This window comes from Carlito syrichta, unplaced genomic scaffold, assembly GCF_000164805.1.
Source record: "Carlito syrichta isolate Samal-C Ts95f unplaced genomic scaffold, Tarsius_syrichta-2.0.1 Scaffold303334, whole genome shotgun sequence".
In the NCBI taxonomy this organism is placed as follows: Eukaryota; Metazoa; Chordata; class Mammalia; order Primates; family Tarsiidae; genus Carlito; species Carlito syrichta.
The window spans coordinates 185,001-194,056 of NW_007247430.1; the positions used below are offsets into that span (position 1 = coordinate 185,001).

Genomic DNA, 9,056 nt, shown 5'->3' on the forward strand with positions numbered 1-9,056 from the left:
GGGAATGGCCACTGCACTCCAGTCTGGGCGACAGAGTGAGACTCCAACTCAAAAATAAATAAATAAATAAAAATAAAAGCAATGGGCATGTTCCATGCTCTCCTGGCTCTCCTCTACTTCTCAATCCCCTACCTTCCTGACTCCCTCATATTTCTTCTTCCTGGAAATGTTTGTGATCCTCAGAGTTCTAAGCCAAGTCTTCACCCCTCTCCCTCTATACTCCGCTCCTAGGCCCATTATTTCAGCCCACCCCCTTATTTCAGTCACCATCTACACTTAGATTACTTCCAGATATCTTCCCTAGTTCAGCCTGGGCTCCTAGCTCCAGACCTGCATATTCAACCATGAACTCTTCCAGGCACTAAAATTTACTAAGTCTGAAATTGATTTCTCCTCTCCCCCACAAAGCCTTCCTTCTCCACACTCCCTGTCTCAGTGAGACACATCTTCATCCTTTCAGCCCAAGCTCAAACATTTCTCTCCCACATCCCCACCTACAACCAACTGCCAGTCCTGTTGGCTGTACCTCCTAAGTATCTTTCATTGGCCCACTTCTATCTCTGTGGCCTCCCTTGTCTAAGTCACCATTATCTCTCGCTTACACTACTGCAATTGCCTTCTCACTGGGCTCCCCAGTTACTATTTCCTCAAACCATTTTCAATGCTGAAGCCAGTCTGGTGATATTTCAATGGTTCCTCCATGGATCAGCATAAACCCAAGCTCCTTAGGGTGGCATTCCAGACACTCCACGTTCCGGATCCTGACACCGCCTTCCTCACTATCCACCACTCGTTCTCTGTTCCAGTAATATTTAACTGCCTGGAGCTTCCCCTCTGCCCCCACCTTGCTCCCCTCTGCTGCTTGGGCTGCCCTCTTCCTTCTTCATCTCTTCCTACTATACTGTTTTGTGACAATAACGGCCGGGCAGTGATGATGGATGTGGTGACAGTTGGTAAGATTCTGAACATATTTTGAAGGCAGAAACAAAAGGACTTCTTAATGGAGCTGGATGTGTGGGGAGAGAAAAATAAAAAAGTCCAGGTTAGCCGGGTGTGGTGGCACATGCCTGTGGTTCCAGCTACTTGGAAGGCTGAGGCAGAAAATCACCTGAGACCAGCAGGTCGAGGCTGTGGTGGCCGTGAGCGTGCTATTGCACTCCGGCCTGTGTGACAGAGTGAGACTTCGATTCAAAAACAAACCAAAAAAAGTACATGTTTTTTGGTTTTGCTTTTTTTTTTTTTTAACTCAAGCATCTGCAAGGAATGAGTTCCACTAAGAGAGATGGGAAGAGTGGGTTTGGGTAGGAAAATAAGGGGTTCCGTTTTGGATATGTTAATGGAAATGCCCATTTGAAACCCAGTTAGGTATGAGTCTGGATTCAGAGGACTAATCTGAGCTGCGGTTGTAAGTTTGTGAGTCATCCGTGTGTAGGTGGCATTTAAAACCACAAGAGTGGATGCAAGCACTGAGAATGTAAGTGTGCGAGGGGGACCCCAAAAATCCTGGAATTTATTTATTAAAAATTGTGTATTTATTCTTACATGTTCAAACTTCAGTCACCTTCAAAGTACTCTCCCTTTGATGCAATACACCTATCAAGACACTTTTTCTACTGCTCAAAACAGTTTTTGAACTCATCAGTTTTGATGACTTTTAGTGCCTCTGCCATTTTTTGGTCACGCCTCTTCCACATTGGCAAAATGTTTTACTCTGAGGACTTTTTCATCCAGGGAAACAAAGAAAAGTTGCTCAGGGTGAGATCAGGTGAATAAGAAGGGTGGGGTCAAAATTTCATTGTGTGTGTTGTTCGTGTAGATCACCCATCATGAAATATGCAAACGCATTGAAAGAATCTCCAAAAAGATTTTCACTGAAGCCAAACACAACCTCTCACAACAACGCTAGCTGGTACACTGATGCCAGTGGGTTTCTAGAACACTTGCCTAGTGGGGAAAGCCTAGGCAAGGGGCCCACCCTCCAAAAGACAATTCCAGGATTTTTTTGAGTCCTTCTTGTAGATAGAAAATAGAAGAGACCTAAAACACCTCTGACAGTAAGTGGTTGGGAAGATGAGACTGAAAAGGAAGAGATCCATGTGGAAGAAACCCCTGAAAATGTGGCATCCTGGAAGCCCAGTTAAGTGGGTGTTGGAAGGAGGAGAAAGTGATCAACTGTATCAAAGATTATGTAAGCAGAGGTCTGGGAACTGATTTAATAAGAATCAATAACAGGGAGGTCATTGATGATGTTGTCAAGAGCAGTTGCAGGAAATGGTATGAGTCAAAGCTTACTGGAGCATGTGCAAGAAAGAGCAGGGACTGGAATTAGTTGGACAGACAATTCTTTCAAGAAATTTTGCTGTAAAAAGATACAGTAAGATGGGTGTGAGCTGGAGGGAGAGTTGGGGTCATGAGAGTGTGCTTTTTTTTTTTTTAAGGATATGATAAATAACAGTCGATTATGTCTGTATATTTAGGAGATTGATCCAGTAGAGAGGAAAAAGTTGATGAGGCAAGAGAAAAATATTCAATGAAGCAAGGCCTGATGGTTCACGCCATAATCCCAGAACTTTGGTGCCGGAGACCAGCTCCAGCCGGGTTCAGGGTACCCCAAAGGTGGAGACGGTGTTGGCAATTGGGGGGAAGAAGAGAAGAAGAGAGAGAGAGAAAGAAAGAGACTGAACTCCGGTCTAGTGCAGAAGCGATGTATGTGTTATTGGGAATTACAACGGGTCTTTTATACACAAAGTCAGATGTGGGAGGGGGCATTCCCCACCCACCAGAAACCTTAATCCATGAAAACTTAATCAATGATTGCCTTTAAACCCTTTTCATATGATAATCTTAAAATCCCATAACAAAGGATAACCTAATCTGTGACTGACATATTCTATAAACCTTTTTCATCCTAAGCTGATTGATTTATGCCAAGTTAAACAATTTTATAGAAGCTTAAGTATTTACTTTACAAACAAAAGTGGCCCATCCCAGAATGTTTGGAATGTGGCCCAGTCCAAAGTTCACAGTGGGCTACCTGCAAGTAACCCAGCCACATTCTTTCAACAAAATGGCTGTCTTCTAAAACTATATTCTACAATTTACACCTTCAATAAATCCTAAGATCATGACCCAGAAGCCTGTGACCAATACTAAGGCTTTTAGATGTGACACGAGTTTGAATTATAAGTTGTATGAAAGCCAAAACTGCAGTTTGAGGAAGAATGGGAGCAATGAACTTCTAAAGTTAGCTTGTGTTCGTCCCAGTCTCAGAGTTTTTATGTTTTGAACTCACAGGAGCTTAATCTGGTTAGTGCTGAGTAGAAAGGGGGAGGAAATGGGATCAATAGCTCCCGAACGCATCCTAGTGGTCTCGGGGTCAACGGCCCTTCCTGATCCCTAACGCTCAGAGGGCCTCCATGACTGGCTCCCAACACTTTGGATTGCCTGAGCCCACAGGTTTGAGACCAGCCTGGGCAACTTGGTGAGACCTCACCTCTACAATAAATCCAAAAACTTCTAGGCATGATTGCGCATGCCTGTGGTTCCAGCTACTTGGAAGACTGAGGTGGAAGGATCACCTGAGCCCAGCAGGTCAAGGCTGCAGTAGCCATGAGCATGCTACTGCACTCCAACCTGGGTGACAGAGTGAGACTCCAACTTAAAAAAAAAAAAAAGAAATATTTAATGAACAGAATCTTTGAGAAGTTGAGAGGGGAAGGGATCTGCTCCCCAAGCAGAGAGGGTGGTCCTCGTAGGAGCGTTCTGAGACTCAGCACTCCACATGGGGAGTTCTTCCCATGGCTTCTGTATCCACTCTTTGTGGAGGTCTTTTCTGACCACCCTTCTAGAATGATGTTCCCCATTGCTATCTATTGGTTTAACCTCCTTTATTTCACTGGAAACACTTCTCATTAGAATATGTAGTCAGTTTGTTTATTTTCTGTTTTCCATGCAAAAATGTAAATTCCATGCAAGTGGTGATGGTGACGTGCCAGAGGAGACCTACTGCTGATCCCCACTATATCTTCAGCTCTTAGAATAGAGCCTGGCATACAGTAGTTGCCCCTAAATATTTACAAAAGGAAGAATAAGTGAATCTTGTCCTCGTGTTCATTGCAACAGGCTCAGTTCTCATTCCACTCTTAGTTATATCCCATTCATCTATAACTCACATCTCTACCCATTCTTCTCCCCCATTCGTCCAAATAAACATCCAGTCCCATCTCCACTGTCATACCCATCATGCTTACACCACCTTCCCTATGTGTATTCATCCTCATCTCATATGTCTTATCTCCCCCCACTTAATGCCTCTTTTAACTCCAGTCTTACCTCTACTCCCACCAATATCCCCGCTTCCTCATCCTCATTACCTTTTTTTTGGTCTTACTCTGTCATCCAGGCAGAAGTGCAGTGGCACGATCATAATGATCATGGCTCACTGCAGCCTCAGTCTCCTGGGCTTGGGTGATTCTTCTGTCTCAGCCTCTAGAGTAGCTGCGACTCCAGGTTAGGATGGCCAGTACTGTGTGCCACCACATTGGCTTTTTAAAAAAATTATTTTTGTAGAGACAAGGTCTTGCTATGTGGCCCAGGATGGTCTCAAGCTCCTGGGCTCAAGCCGTCCTCTCACCTCGGCCTCCCAAAGTGCTGGAATTATAGGTGTGAGCCACTGCTCCCGGCCCCCATTGCCTTTTGATTCCATCACAGTGACTAGCCTTGTCCTGTCTCCATTGCCAGTCCTGACTCTTGCCTTCCATTCTCTTGCCACAGACATGCAGTCTCCATCTCCATTGCCATCCCTGTCCCACCCACCCCTGATGCATAGCCACCTAGTCTCCCTCCTTACCCTGGGGAAGAGGCACACATTTGCATTGTGTGTTGGTTAGAAACTGCCAGGGGCATGGGTTAATACAAGCAGCTGTGGGAAGAAAAGCAGAAGGTACTGCTTCTTTTTATGGAATGACTTAAGTAAATATTAACAAGCATATTTTATGAACTAGCACTATTTCCTGCAACAGACATAATAAATGGCTTTCTGAAATTTCCTAAAAATATGTTTTACAAATATTGGCATTCTCACAAGCCTTGGGCCTAGGGGTTCTAAGTCTGGGTGATTAAGACAGTCTCTGTGGTGAAAACAATCTGACTTCTCAGAAGGGCCCTTTTCTTTATAGTGTCAGGAAAACCTGGGAGAGTATCTCTAAATTACAATTAAACAGAGCAATTCACACTGAATTTCATTTGGGACCCCAGCCTCTGCCCAGGCTGGCCAGTTGGCTGAAAAGGATTTTTGCATTTCTCCCCAGGTTATACAAGTTGTGACAATTAAGTTTGCGAACTTGCCACCATGCGCTACGTGTCCGCAGCATTGTACAGACAACTCAGTAAGGTTTCATGACCTTGGTATATCAGTGTCTCACAACTGTGTTTGTGTCAACATGTGGTAGTGTCTTGCTGAGTGGTGTTCATTATTGTTATTGCATGTTTCTGTGTGCTATTGCAAGAATGTTGGAGCTTAAATTGAGCAATGAACAAACATTAAATTTCTTGTTAAACTTGGCAAGAGTAGAAGTGAAATCAGGGACATATTCTTCCAAGTTTATGGGGATAATGCTATGAAGAAAACAGTAGTGTACAAATGGATTAAATGTTTTTCTGAGGGGAGGGAAAATGTCAGGATGAAGAGAGGTCAGGATGACCAGTAATGAGCAGAACTGATGAAAACATTGCAAAAATTTGGTCATCTTGTGTGTCAAAATCATTGGCTGACGGTGAGAAGCATAGCAGACCAAATAAACATTGATAGAGAAACAGAAAAATTTTAACTGAAAATCTAGGCATGAGAAAGGTATGTGCAAAATGGTCCTGAAGGAACTCTTGCATTATGACAGTGCACCAGCTCACACAGCACTGTCTGTGAGGGAATTTTTAGCCAGTAAACAAATAACTGTATTGGAACACCCTCTCTGCTCTGAGTCCCTCTGATCTTCACCAGGAATCATCAGCTCCACACCTGAACAAGTAAACTATGTGTTTTATTTATTTTAATTGGCACATAATAATTATACATAGGTATGGGGTACAATGTGATGTTTTGAAATATATATGATCAAATCAGGGTAACGAGTGTATCTATCACCTCATACATTTATCATTTCTTTGAAATGAAAACATTCAGAATTTTGTCTTTCCTTCTTGAGGAAGTTATTTTCCTCTCTACCAGTGTGTGACTCTACTAGTCAATGCTGAACAAGAATGTGTGTGTGTGTGTGTATGTGTGTGTGTAATGTTTCCAAAATAGGAATAAATTGCCGTTAAGTAGAGTCCCTGAGCCAAGTCACTTTCCCCTCTTAACAATGATTGGATATGCATTGCCAATTTGACAGTCACTTCTGAGAATTCTATTTTGTTCAAGGTCCATACTGACCAAGATCCTTCAGACTGACATATTTTTTTCTCCTATTTTCTATAAATTATGGAACAATTTTTTTCTGTAGTTCATATGTATGGTATAACATGGTAAGAACAAAACACAGTTTATTTGTTCATTTCCTTATTGATAGGCATCTGGTTTACTTCCAGTTTTTGACTACAGCAAATATTGCTGGTGTAATCATTTTTGTTCATGTGATCTGGCTCCATGAATTTGCACACAAATTTCTACAAGGTGTGGACCTAGGAGTGGAGTTGTCAGGTTGCAGGGTATTATGTTTTCAACTTTACCAGATATTGCCAAATATTTTCCCCAAATAGTACCAATTCAATATTCCATCAGCATGTGGATGTCTTTTATTATGAAATACATTTCATGTGCCTTCTCAGATTCCTTCAGCCGCCTTCTTGAGATGTCAGACATTAAAATTTGTGTCATTTTGTTGGGTGTATCTCATTGTGGTTTTAATTTGAATTTTCCTGATTAATTATGAGTTTGACCAACTTTTCATGTTTATTGGCCACTGGATTATTGGCTACAAACTTAATTTAAGTGCTTGTTTAAGTGTTTTGCTCACTTTTCTATTGGGTTATCTTTTTTTTGACCTCTGAACTTTTTATTGACTTCCTGCTTCCCCAAAGGACACCCTGTTCCTGCTGCCTCAACGCCTCAGAACTTTGGTGTCATTGGTCTCAGACACCAATTTGCCGTCCACTATCTTGCGGGTGGTCTTTTGGATGGTCTGGATGGAGCTGCTGCTGTCCAGGCCATCACTGAGACTGAAGTCCTCTCCGTCTTCTAGTAGGCGGTGGTAGGTGGCTATCTCGACCTCCAGCTTGACCTTGATGTTCAGTAGGGACTCATACTCCTGGGCCTGGCACTGGCCCTCTGTCCGGGTCTGTGCCAGCTCAGACTCCAGGTGCAGCAGGGTGCCATTGAGTTGCTCCATCTGCATGGCGTAGTGGGTCTCCACTTCTCTCAGGCTGTTCTCCAAGCTGGCCTTCAGGTTTCTCATGGAGTCCAGGTCAATCTCCAAGGACTGTGCTGTATGTTTCTGCTCCATGAGCGTCATCTTGTCAGCTCCAATCTCAGCGGACTGCGTGGTGACCACTGTGGTGCTCTCCTCAATCTGCTGGGACCAGTACTTGTCCAGCTCCTCTCGGTTCTTCTGAGCCAGCTCATCATACTGGGCCCAGATGTCCGCCATGGTCTTGCTGAGGTCCTGAGATTTGGGGGCATCTACCTTCAACCAGAGCTAGTCAACCCAGAGCTGGCAATCTGGGCTTGTAGGCCTTTTACTTCCTCCTCATGGTTCTTCTTCATGAAGAGCAGCTCTTCCTGGAGGGCCTCAATCTCTGTCTCCAGCTGCAGCCGGGTAACATTGGTGTCATCGATGACCTTGCGGAGCCCATGGATGTCGCTCTTCACGGACTGGCGCATGGCCAGCTCTGTCTCATACTTGACTCTAAAGTCATCAGCAGCAAGATGGGCGTTGTCTATCTGCAGAACGATGCGGGCGTTGTCCACAGAAGTTGCAAAGATCTGAGCCCTCAGGTCTTCGATGGTCTTGAAGTAATGTCCCCAGTCTCTGACCTGGGGTCCCTTCTTCTCCAGGTGTTCCCGGATTTTGCTCTCCAGCCTCCAGTTCTCAGTCTCCAGGCTCCTCACCCTCTCCAGGTAGGAGGCCAGGCAGTCGTCCAGCTCTTGCATGGTCTCCTTCTCACTCTGGATGCCCCCCAGACTCCCAGCCATCCCCGTGGCCAGGCCCTCAGACCCTCAGCCGCCCCGGAAACTGGTGGAGCAGGACACAGAGATCCGGGAGCCCGAGCCGCCGGCGCCTGCATAGACGCTGGCCGCGCTGCTGGTGGGCCTCAGGCTGGGTGGCGGGATGGAGCCCCAGGGACCGGTAGTTGGAGGAGTAGGTGGTGAAGCTCATGGTGGCAGCGGAGGAGAGCCCAACAGTAGAACTCATGTTCAGCCTATCTTTTTTTTTAATTGACTTGTAAGATGTTCCAATGAACTATTGTTACATAACAAATCACTCCAAAACGTAGTGGTGTAACACAACTATTTGACTAGGCTCATGGAATCTGTGGTTCAGGAATTTAGACATGACACAGTAGGTACAACTTGTGTCTGCTCTGTGATGTCTGGAGCTTCAGCTGGTAAGACTTAAAGTCTGGGGCTGACTCAGTGGCTGAGGGATAAAATTATCTGGAGGTATTTCCCTAAGATGTCTGGTAGTTAATGTTGGCTATCGTCAGGGGCCTCAGCTGGCCCATTGGCTGGAACATCTTCATGTAGCTTCTCCACGTGATCTATGCTTCTTCAAGCATAGACCTCAACACAGTCAAAATTCTTAGATGTCAGTTCAGGGCTTCAAAGATGAGTGTCTCAAGTAAACCAGGCAGAGCTGTATAGCCTTAGACATTATGTGGTGTTATTTCTGTTGCATTCTGTTGGTTACAAATGAATCTCTAAAGGGGAGTAGACAGAAACCTTACCTCTTAATGGGAGGAGAATGTCAAGGTCACATTGTACAGGACAATGTGGAATGGGAGGCATTGCTGCAGTCATCTTTGGGAAATACCTCTGCCACATCCTACTCTTTATATGTTCT

General features: G+C 44.6%; 1 pseudogene across 1 annotated transcript; it reads right to left on the reverse strand.

The window, feature by feature from the left end:
- Window positions 1-7,030: 7,030 nt before the first annotated feature.
- LOC103260763 lies at window positions 7,031-8,372 on the reverse strand (annotated as a pseudogene). The gene has a single exon (XR_504313.1). The product of XR_504313.1 is annotated as a keratin, type I cytoskeletal 18 pseudogene (transcript).
- Between the last annotated feature and the right edge of the window lie 684 nt (window positions 8,373-9,056).